The sequence below is a fragment of the Palaemon carinicauda genome, chromosome 11 (assembly GCF_036898095.1).
Source record: "Palaemon carinicauda isolate YSFRI2023 chromosome 11, ASM3689809v2, whole genome shotgun sequence".
Lineage (NCBI taxonomy): Eukaryota > Metazoa > Arthropoda > Malacostraca > Decapoda > Palaemonidae > Palaemon > Palaemon carinicauda.
Window position 1 is genome coordinate 25730784 of NC_090735.1, and position 12500 is coordinate 25743283.

The window sequence follows — 12500 nt, forward strand, 5'->3', positions numbered from 1 at the left end:
TATTTTAAAAACAATAATATCATAAAAATAAATATTTCATATATAAACTATAAACAGGCAAACAGGCTTATGTCAGCCTGTTCAACATAAAAACATTTGATGCAAGTTTGAATTTTTGAAGTTCATGATTACTATTATTATCAGGATTATTAATATTATCATTATTATAACTATAATTATTATCATCATCACGTCACGGCCTGGTTTATCAGTATCAGTTCTTCTGGTATAATCACTAATATCGTTGCAGTTAATCGAACTTCACAATAACCCTCAACAACACAACCCAAAATACAGATAAGTGGCTCATTTTTTTCAAACCGAGGAAGCCTCTCGGGGGAAGTTCGGATGAACTACTTCATAACAAAGTCGAGAGAACTAATCCTTCCCTCGGCCTCCTTGGATGAAGTTAGCAGCAAAACTTCTTCCTCATTAGGATCTTCGTGACAGTCAGGATAATGGTCCTGAGAGGGATAGACAAATAGGATTTCATGTCTTGAAACGGGTGACACAAAGGATACTACATAACCCTTTGGCGTTTGTGCCCTTGCAGATTAAGATTTCTTGATTGTTGCATTATATTGGCAAAAGATTGAACTTTGTACTAATGTAGAAAAAAAATTGAGAGAATGCTAAAAATGATATAACATGCGTGATGAACATATATCAATAAATAAAAAATCCGAAATATTATTTTGGAAATTCAGGGAGATATAATAAATATTTTTGAGTAATTTTTTCATATATGCAAATTGTGTAGAATTGTAATTTTTCGCGTGGATGCAGCCTCTTACAAATAAATTTATTAGTAAGTGGGATGTTAATAAATAGAAATTACTAATGGAAAAATAAAACACTGGAATGTAAAAAAACGCGTGATGCAAAGGACTTTAAAAAGATATCCGAAATATTATTTTAGAAATTCATGAAAAAATATAATAATTATGTTTGAGGATTTTTTTTTCTATCACGAAAATTGTGTAGAATTGTAAATCTTTCACGTGGATGCAGCCTCTTTCAAATAAATGTATTAATAAATTAGGTGTAAATGAATAAGACATAGTTTCTTTGCGTACAACGCGGAAATTTGCGTCATCGGATCACTTATGGCAATAAATATTTTCACGCGTCATGACGTCATCGTATCACCAGACGGTTAAGATTTGGTGGATGAATAGAAATCGGGTCAGGAATGGAATTTTGTATTGGAAGCAAGAGGAGTGATTTGATTGTGAATTTAAATGCACTGGTTAAATTTGGCTACCATCTAACGTACACACACATACACACGCACATACACGCACACACACAAACGCATATATATATATATATATATATATATATATATATATATATATATATATATATATATATACATATACATATATATATATATATATATATATATATATATATATATATATATATTTATATATACTGTATATATATACACATACACACACACACACATATATATATATATATATATATATATATATATATATATACTGTATATACATACATACATATATATATATATATATATATATATATATATATCTATATATATATATATATATATACTGTATATACATATATTTATATATATATATATATATATATATATATATATATATATATATATATATATATATATATATATATACTGTATATACATATATACATATATATATATATATATATATATATATATATATATATATATATATGTATATACATATATATATATATATATATATATATATATACTGTATATACATATATAAATATATATATATATATATATATATATATATATATATATACTGTATATACATACATATATATACATATATATAAATAAATATATATATATATATATATATATATATATATATATATATATATATATATATATATATATATATAGAGTAGGGGACTCATCATAAGAAGTTTCATTTGTGGATGACAACGGACATGGGTGCGCACTCAAGCTCAGCTAATCCCTAGCCAGGCTGGGAGGAGCGAACTGGGGAGTAGGAGTGTTTTTTTTTTGGGGGGGGGGGGCGTGGGGGGGGGGTCTAAAGTTTGAAAAAGGCTCTGACGGTGTGGTGTCTGGTATGTTGATTTCAAGTCTAAGATCAGATTCCTGAATTCGACAGGTATATTTACAGTGGACTTGAAATGAATTGATATCTCTTGATAGCTCGATTAGTAAAGTCGTCCATGCAGGCATTGTTTCGCCTCAGGGAATAGGATCGAATCCTTGCTGGGCCAGAAGCATTAACCAAAAAGGAATTTCCAGTGAATATACATTCACAAGAGTAGAATTCGATAATGAATGACATTGTGGTTGATGTTTACATTGATTAAAATAACGTGTATTAGTGATATATATCTATTATAAATAACCACGTGTTGCAAACTCACTAATCAGCGGTCATGGTGGAGATGGGTTGTTTTCAAGTCTAAAAACACATTCCTGGATTCGACAGGTATATGTACAGTGGACTTAAAATGAACTTATATCTCTGTTGATAGCCCGATTAGTAAAGTCGTCCATGCAGGCATTGTTTCCTCTCAGGACATAGGTTCGAATCCTTGCCCAACCAGACCCATTTATTATAATGAATTTCCAGTGTATATGCATTTCAATGGGTAGAATTCCATATTAAATACCATTGTGGTTCATATTTACATTGAATAAACCTCGTGTATTATTTCATCTATTCAAATAACTTACATATACCCTTTCCTATCAAATTTGCTCTGCCTTGGGATCTCAAACCATTAGGGAAATTTCTTTAATGATAAATATTTCTGCCAGGCCAAGGACTTGAACCTATGACCGATAGAAATAAGGATAAACATTTGACTGTTTTGACCAGCCTAACATTTATTCCCATTGCTATAGATCATAGGGTATCTGTTGCTTATATGAAAAAACATTTTAATACATGGAAAAATATCTCGATTAACCTTTCTTGACATCCAAAAAGGGAAACCTTTAATGACAATGATTTAAACTCACTTTTATATTGTTACAAAAAACATATCTTTGAAACAATCTTTTGTATAAAGAAAAACTTTATTTATATTCTCATTAATCCCGGAGACATAATCATGTATACTTATATCTCCGTCTCTCCAAACTATCATCTTCAAATCTATGCTCAACACCAAATTCCTTAAAAAAATTATGATCAATATTCGTACTAATAAAGATGAATGTTGACAAACAATTATCGTATATCTTTAATAGCTTAATGCAACATCCACACCTCAACTATATAAATGAACATTGGCTCTTCTTGTTATAGGTATACCCATCTCTTCTGATTCATTTGCAACGATCATCAGCATCCCAGTCTTGTAGTTGGTTTCACTCTCTCTCTCTCTCTCTCTCTCTCTCTCTCTCTCTCTCTCTCTCTCTCTCTCTCTCTCTCTCTCGACGATCTCTCAGAATCGGCATTTATATTCACGATTGGCCTATCATTGATTTAGGAAGACCGTGCCTGTTACTGGTAAAGACAAATATTAATCTTATATATATATATATATATATATATATATATATATATATATATATATATATATATATATATATATATATATATATATACAAACACACACAAACACACAGACACACACTTAATGCATTCTTTTAACATATAATGAACCAAGAAACATAATCAATGACATGCATACATTTACTGATAAAAGGATGATAACGTTTATTTTATAAGTGATTTACACTCTGGAACCCCGTTATTCACAAACACGAATTCTCAGTTGGATGACGCAACACAACCAGGCGTGGCGAAGACACAGAAATGTGACCATTTGCTCTTCATTATTCGATTTGCCTACGTTGATTACGCTTAATATAAAAACATCAAATTACACCCTGGTCATGCAACTTCTGGCATATAACTATTACTCCTTAAATTATTTAAATCTGTAATGAATAATGATATTCTCCATTCAAGGAAATCTATTTGGCAGCGCTCTCCCAAACTCGTCTCACCAACCTTAACTATGCTGATGATAGTTACCTTGGTCACTTGTACAGGGACATGACTTGATATCCATGTGTTCTGATGAAGAAAGAAAATACTTAACACTTTCATTAGTAAACTCAGGTTGCTTCCGATAGCATATGAAAAATTCACAGCATTTTCTGATAAAAATATTCATTCCTATTAAGGAAACGATCGTTGGACAATTTACCAACTACCAATTCTCTAGCCTCTACCTTCCTACCACTCTTTTTTTAACTCACGTGGTCGTCAAATAATTGCCTATATTAGTTTGGAAAAGTTGCTCCTGATGCCATCTATTGTCCGTAAAGTAATACTCGTTAGGATTTAAAGGAGGGAGCTGGAGGGGGGGGGGGGGTTCCATGTTATTATGCCTTTTGGAATTTAACAATATTGTTATTCTACGTAATTTTTACTAACAACACATGTCATACCTTGAGACATATTAATTATCTTTTGGTTTCATAACAGGTAATTGAAAATCAGATTAAGTAACACTGTGATTACTTGATTGTCTCATCGATTTCAGTACATATGGCATCGTCTGGCGACCCCTTGACCCCCAAATGTAATTGAACTAACGATTGTTTGCTGAGGAAATATTTCTATGACATTTATTGTGAAATTTGTAACTTCCTAAGAATTAAGCTGTGGCCAGACAACAAAGAACATCAAGTTCCCATGCCTCTGTTATATAGCAATTTTGTGGATAAATAGCAGCAAAAATGTAGTAATAAAAATTATAATGAGTGGAGGATGGGGATAATTAGCAATTTGGTACTCCACTGGTAAGGCCATCTATTGCCCATGAAAAGAAACATTTTGTGGATCTTTTTAATCCTTGCATTCTGGAACCTTCCATGATGTCACTTTGGTTTTAAAATACCCAAAAATAGCTTAATTGTTTGGAACTAAATATAATTTTTACCTGCCACATATTTTTAAATAATTATTAGTATATCCCCTTTTCCAGTAGGATAGAATAATTCACATGAATATAACAAGGGACGTGTGCTGCCATCTTTTGACAATGAGCAGAAACAATCAGATTCTATTCAAATTTCGAGAAGTTTGTGATTACAAAAACATATTTTCATGAAAGTCATAATTTCAATATTACTATTTTTCTTCTGAATTTTAGGCTCTAAGTTATGATAATTATTTGTGAAATACAGATAATATGTATTACAAAAATATAAAGAGCAGGTTCCAGCATTCTAAAAGCAAAGAGTTGGAGCTCGGCTATTGAATTAAAAACCACAAATTTAGCCAAAATATATTCATGTTCGCAGGAAATACGTTGTTAGCTAATCATAAGCCCAATTATAGATATCAATCCTCTATAAAGCGTGCATTGTTACATGTAGGAAAAGTCCCCTTATGTTCTTTTATTTGATGTCGGCTGCCCAACAAAATAGGGGGAAGTGCCTTGGTGTGTGTGTATATACATATATATATATATATATATATATATATATATATATATATATATACATACATATATATATATATATATATATATATATATATATATATATATATATATATATATATATATTAATAATTCTGTGAGCAATTCTTACACCAGAGCCACTCCCTAAATTCATAGCTCAGTCAAGCTCATCTGCTTTCCTGTCTGAATATTCTAAATAATGTAATCTCTACTGGGGCAAAAAGAAGTGTATACCCATTAAAAAGAGAGATGGATCTGTTATAAAAACAGAAGATGAAGAAAGGCAAGGTTGGATGGAATACTTTAGTGAGGTCATGAATAGGAGTTTATGAAGGGAATAATCTGATTAATATACCTGAAACTGAGGAAGTCCTTGTTGTGCCTATGAATGAATTGAGTGTGTTTGAATTCGAAGCTCTCATTAAAAACTAGAGAGAGGGAAAACTCCTAGATACGATGGAATAACTGCTGAAATGATATTGGTCCAAAATGAAGTGACTCCCAGAGTACTTACAATATCATTTTGTAGAATGTGGCATGAATAGGCAAAACCTGATGAATGGGGCTAGGAGTGTTGATGAAAATGACAATAAAATATCTGACAGATTGTTTTAACTACAGAGGCATCACGCTTACTTCAGTTGTCATTAAAATATATAGTATACTTATTCTAGAGAGACTAAAGAGAAAGAGAGAGATAGATGAAAAGCTGAGAGATGAACAACCAGGATTTAGAAAAGGTAGAAGTTTACTGACCAAATTTTAATTTTAAGTCTTGTGGTAGAGCAAAGTGTACAATATAGAAATCTACTTTTGATGGCATATGTGGACTATGAAAGTGCCCTTGATAGTAGAGACGACTGGCGAAATCTAACCGATGCCCTTTGAGTCAGTAGGCGTAGGAGGAGATGATGATGATGATGTGATGATTATATATATATATATATATATATATATATATATATATATATATATATATATATATATATATATATATATATATATATACATATATATAAATATATATATATATATATATATATATATATATATATATATATATAAATATATATATATATATATATATATATATATATATATATATATATATATATATATATATATATATCATTAAACACATAGCCTGTGACTAATAAACAAACGCCAGATTCTCCCATAAAAATAGGAATTATCAATGATGAATTGATGAATTTACCTGTTTTAATAAGTGGCTAATTCCCATTCGAACAAAATTAATTCTTCTCCTAATTCATTCATTCGATGCATGTTTGACTCCTGTCCGTACTTAGTACTCGTAGTCTTCAACAACCAGGAAGTGAAACAATAAAGTTGGTGGAGTGAAAATAGAGTTTCCTGAGAGACCACGACAGGAAATGAGGAGTGTGCGATGAGGAAAGTCTTCATCAGTTTGAAGGGATGAAGTTTTATTTAATGTTCTCCGAATAAATAAAAACTTTAATTGGAATTCCTAAAGATTTAAAGAGATAAAACTACTTCATTTAACTTTTGGTAATCTTGTCTGGGAAAGACATAAATCTAATTCCAATTGTCATTATAAAAGAAGTTTTTAAATTCTTGTCATAAAATGTCCATATTATAAGTCATGTAAATGTTATAAATTGCTTTAATGATTAAAATTGTCATTGCTATTTTCTACACATTGAATATTCTAACACTGATTTAATTAAAGGCTAAAATATCTATACATCTCTGGAATACTACATAATATTATATCATCCTCATCCTCATCTCCTCCTACGCCTATTGATGCAAATGGCCTCAATTAATAGGATTCATTGGCTAGATTCATCAAAGGATAGCCAATTCCTTGTGATGCACATTGCCTATCTAACTAAGGCAAGTGATCCCTGCTGGTCCTTACTAATTCCATTAAGATCATCCGCCAGGCATCAGTAGAAGCCGAACAGACATCATGTCTATCGTCTTAAACCCTATCCGTCACCCTGCTGCCAGGGACTTCAAGATTTGGTGGGCCATTTCCTCCACATCCAAAGTTCTCTTTACTCCTCTAAGCTGCTCATCCACTTATATAACCGTTGGCAAACATGTATTGTATAGATATACCGCCTAGCACGCCTTCAAATATCATATCATACGAAAGCAATACCGACATTACATATCACGACAGATATGATATCCCCTAGTAATATGAAGTCGACCATTATCTCCGGTTATACAGAAAGAGAAATAAGATAAACGAAATAATGACCTTTTCGCTGACCCGAGGCAAGCAGAACTGCCGTGACCTCCAGGGAATCCTTCTCGTGGTTTATGGCCAGGGTCGAATGGATGCAATTTCTCCACAAATATAACACGGTCAGTGTCCACTACGATTATTTGTTTTTCTCTGGCAGAGTTATTGAGGATATTTCATTTTCTAATAGTGAATGTAGGCATACATATCAGTATCTTGTATGTATGTATGTATGTAGGTATGTGTAAATATATATGCGCACATATGTATAGACACACACACACACACACACACATATATATATATATATATATATATATATATATATATATATATATATATATTTGGGCTCAAGCCATGTCGTCCTGATGGAAGTTCCTAAGGTAGCTTCTAAAGGATATATTATATACTACAGTGATATTCTCAGAGAATTACCCTTCGGGTTCCAGAATTCTAACTCCTGGAGCGAATATCCTTAGATTTCCTCAAGGATGTCGCGTATATCAGAGGACGTATTCTTGACACGTCACATAGCAATCTTCGCCACGAACAGTATTAACGCTTTGAGGGGGGGGGACGTGGCAAAAGAATGTAAGGGGGCTGTAACAAGGTTACCCCCGTTCCCGTACTACTATTGACAAACACCCCAGCGCCATTGCCAGGATGGCGGACATTCCTGATTTTGTAGCGATTTCGCTTAGTGGTGTTCCCTGTTGACCTAACTTTTCGATCGATTTTCAAGGATTTATTATGCATTCTCCGATTTCTTTCGCCTTCGGAAAGTTGAGTATTGGGTCTTTACAATGAATAGTTTTTTAGCTTCCTTTTCACAGTGAAATTTGAGTAATTTATTGTGTTTAGAGCTAGCCTGTACCGGAGGCGCTATGAGCGCTCTCGTTCGTTGGGCATGTTATTTAGTTAGCAGAACGACCTCCTGGTTTTTAAATAGCTTCATATTTCATTAATTAATTATTTTATTATGTAGCTATTTAGGCAATATATTCTTGTAAAGATATTTACATTGTGCATATTTTTCCTTTCCATGTCGATCGTATAGTTAGAGTCTCGGTGAGTGAGGTAACCGAGATCTTGTCTCGCCTAGGTTTCTATCCTAGGCGTGTTATTATACGTTAGACACTCCCCGGTTACCCTTGTGTACGGTGATTTCAATTAGGCACAGATAGATATCTCTTTTAATTGGATGAACTTTACCCCTCTCAAAAAGGGAGTTTAAGGGTAATCCTTCTTCCCTCTGAGCGTAGCCTCTGGCTACAGCCGTAGCGGGTCGGCCTTGAATTTTTTATTCAGGCATGACTTTCCTACGGTTTTTCTGGCCTTCCTCCGTAACCGCAGATGCAGGTTTTTGGGGTTTTGGCCAGAATCTTAGAGTTTTTAGTCTGTGGTCGGTAGCTACCTGGCAAGTTGAATAGAATTCTTTTGCTACGTTAGGCTACCGACATAGGAGGCTAGACCTCCCTAGGCCACTCCTGAAGGGTCTGTACGATATGACCCTTCTTCCTGTGACCTAGCAGACTATTCCTGTGTTAGTGGACCCTAGGCTGAGGAATAGATTCTTCTTATGCTTAGGGGACACTAGCACTTCAACCCCGTTTCCTTTCCTTTCAAGGTGGTGGCAAGGGTGCTACCAACCTCTTATTTGTATTAATCTATCCCTAGGCTAAGGAATAGAATTATCTAGCCGCCTGGGATATTTCTAATACAGGAACGGAGTTGTTAGGTGGGGCAGGACAGGCTAAGGCCGGCTCCTGCTGTACCTTTCTCAGGACCCTCTTTCCCTTCCCTTCTATCCCTTTATGTTGGCGATCCTGGCAACCTTACTGTTACCGGTGGGTTGCCGGGATCAACCAGAGTCCCCCTGTTTCAGTTGATAGCTGCCGGCCAGCAGTCTTAACATCTGTCAGCCGGCAGTAATGACAGCTGTGAGCTGCCGGCCATATTTGTTGCCGGCCGGCAGTAAAGACTACTGCTGGCCAGCAGTAGAGACTGCTGCCGGCCTGCAATCATGGCTGCTGCCGGCCGGCAGTCATGGTGACTGCTGGCAGGCAACTAGGGCAGATGCCTTCCGGCAGCTGCTGGCCATGTTGGCTGTAAGTGGGAAGTCCCTTCTGTTTATAAAGGTTCTTCAGTTCTTTCTTGAACTTCTAGCTACAGTGGCTACTGCCGGGGTGCTGCCTACCAGGCCGGCACAGAATGGGTCCTGCTCAACCGGCAGCACGCCGACTGTACTAGTACTGGCCAGCGGTGCCGGCCGGCAAGGTTTAGACAGATCCTTGCCGGCGTCAGTACTGTAGCTGGATGGAAGCTTGAATTTTATATTCTCCCCTTCCATTTGAACCTTCTTTCTGGAGAAGGTAGTAATAGTAGACTTTTACATCCCTTTTACTGTATATATATACAGTATTAGGTAGCCTGTTCTCCATGCTATCTCTTTTTCTTTTAGCTAGCAGGTTAGATGTGCTATGCTGACGACATGCTGGCTGTACTACAGTATATGTTTATACAGGTAGTTAGTATTTTACAGTATAGGATATACTGTAAATAGAAAGCTTCTGTATATTTTATGCTAGTGGTGCTTTTCCAATATATTTGAAAATCCTACCCAAATATTTGTGTAACCCAATCTCATATTGAAAGAATTTAATTCTTCAATATTCTGATTAGTAATAAGTCTTCAGATTACCCTGCAATATTGAAATTTTAACGACTGGAGATTACACTCCTAACCCTTAAAGGGCAGAGCCCTTATCCTCGAGTCCCCATGATTAGGAAACTCTATGTTTTAATTTTGTAAGGGGGGTCACAGCAACTAAGTTGGGTGGGATATATACAAATATATGTTTTCCTTTCCATACTATATATAATTATACAGTAGCCAGTATATTGCAATATAGTGCATACTACAAATAGAAAACTACGATATGATTATACAATAACTATTTCTAGCATATCTTGGGTATCCTCATGTGAGCTTATGCTGCAGCCGCTCTTACACTGAAGGAATAGTGTTTCTTCGTTAAGCTGACTGAGAAATCGGTCTACCATACCCCACAGTATTTAGTATGAAAGGGACAATGAAGTATACACTTCCCTATCCCTAGGGGTTAGAAAACCCCTTTTTCAGTTGGAATTCCCTCGAAAGGAAATTCCTATCACTTAATACTGAGGGGAGGTACCAGCATTTGCTTGCAAGGGATACACAAGTATGTGTCTCCTACTATCCCTTTATAGCTTGCTATCCTAAGCTATTCTGTCAGATATGACTTTTGACTTATTGATTATCAGTGAGTTAATCAATCATATACTCATTTTTTTTTTCCTTTCTTTACAGGAGGAACGCCAGATGTCATGTGTTGCAGTCTTCTGCAAAACTAAGAGTAAGTTTTTTTACGGACAAAATGCATGCAGGTTTCATGCCCCCTGCAATCTTATTTCCGGTCACCTGCAGTATTGGAACCCGCAGGCCTGCAAAGTATGTCGAGCCCTATTATCCGAAGGTTTCAAGAATCCCAAGTCGGTGGAAACTAAGGATGCAGCTCATTTCAAATTACGCAACTGGGTGAGAGGCTTTCAGAAAATCTCTCCGGGACCTTACCTGCCTAATGAAAAGATGAGTAGATTACTATTTCCAACAGCGAGTAAGGAAATAGTGGTACCCCAGACACGAGGTACGTTTCCCGATGGCTAGATAACCTTCGGGAAGGAGGTCAAAAAGCGCCCACGGGAAGAAGGGGAGAATGTCGGGTTGGAATTATCTCTGTCCCAACAGGCTCATGAGCCAACGACATCGATATCTCCGCCTTCTATCCCTCTTTTAGATGGGATGAACCAGTTATGGGCCCAAGACAAGAATCTAATAGAAAATTTGTGCAAACAGAGCACAAAGCAGGATGCGAAATACAAGGTTGAGCTTGGCAAAGCTCCACCTGTCGCTCCTAAAGGGTCGTACAAAAGACTCATAGATCAAGACCTTCTGACAAGCTCCACAACCAATCCCTGGAGGTTTGCGGAGCAAATGTCGATTTTAAATGGCAAACTCTACATCTCGGAGAAGATGGGTGCTGTTCCTTTGGACAAAATCAAGTTCTGGCCAAGCTTTGACGCTTTCCCGAACTGTTTCATTAGACTGAAGGATGAACTAGCATCAGGAAAAGGAACGGAATCAAAGAAGGTTATGATTCTCGACAATGATAAAGCACAGGCTATCCTATCAAGCTGCATAGAAAAGGCGGGTTACTCGGTGTCGAAGGTATCCACACCGGGTAACAAGCACTCTTCCTTCCTTGCTCCTGCTTCAATTTCCTTCCCCTTTACGGAGAAGGCTTTCAAATATGTCACTGAGGCAATAGAGACAGGTAAACCGTGTCCTACACTCAAAGAGTGCGAGCTTCTGTCACTAGCATTTCCCAGACAGGAGAAGAACTGGAAGGAGGCCCATTTCACCTTTTCAGTAGGAAGACTTGAGGCGGATATCGCCAGTCGACAATTTAAGGAAAATCTTCCAAAATTATCTGAGTTTCTCTTACAGGGCGAACAAGAAACAAAGAGACTTGCAGCTTCCTTATCTCTACAGAACTACATAGAGTTCTGTTCGGCTCATCAAGATACCCCAGAAATACTTAAGGTTTTAGCCAAAATTCATATGGCTACTTTGGTAAAAGACCTTTATGCCTTTATAAAGTAAGGACAAGTGGTAACAGCGATTACAGGATAGTTAAGGACAACTGGTAACAGCGCGTATAGGATAGGTAAG